The following is a 416-nucleotide window of genomic DNA, read 5'->3' as shown; positions in this document are numbered from 1 at the left end:
ATGGCACTAGAAAGCTCGTAAATATTTCATCGCCCATTCATCGAATCAATCGAAAAGCGATGAAACGTCCAATGGTCGTAAACACGGTTTTATAGTCCAAAAAGAAAACCACTTTTATGTGGCTTGATCACGGCCTTTCTTTCAGTCGAGAAAATTCACCAATTTGGGATTTTTTCAGGACTCTTCCCGCATTGGTGCAACTCCTGACAAGCGTCGCCGACTCACAATAGGTAAGAAATGAGTTTTAATTAATTTAATTAGTTTTACAAAATAAAAAAATTGTTGGTTTTCTTGTAAAATTTTTAATAATAAAGAAATTTACTTGATTCTTGAAAGTGAAATTACTATTTTTTGTTTCATTTTTTCATTTCACGAGGCTTCAAATTATCTTTGCGGTAATTTGTGTAATAAAAAAT

General features: G+C 32.2%; 1 protein-coding gene across 1 annotated transcript in view; it reads left to right on the top strand.

Moving 5' to 3' along the window:
• The window catches only part of LOC123014401 (zinc finger protein 768-like), a 66632-nt gene that overhangs the window by 21236 nt on the left and 44980 nt on the right, over positions 1-416 (top strand). Inside the window, exon 2 of the mRNA XM_044413493.1 lies at positions 179-230. The gene's annotated coding sequence lies outside the window, so the exon portion shown is untranslated. The remainder of the gene's footprint in view (positions 1-178; positions 231-416) is intronic.

Source organism: Tribolium madens, unplaced genomic scaffold, assembly GCF_015345945.1.
Source record: "Tribolium madens isolate multiple individuals breed KSU strain unplaced genomic scaffold, Tmad_KSU_1.1 Scaffold_97;HRSCAF=244;Tcas5.2_LG3a, whole genome shotgun sequence".
Taxonomy (NCBI): Eukaryota; Metazoa; Arthropoda; class Insecta; order Coleoptera; family Tenebrionidae; genus Tribolium; species Tribolium madens.
Note: the sequence above shows the minus strand (reverse complement) of the source record. Positions and strands in the feature narration are given on the sequence as shown.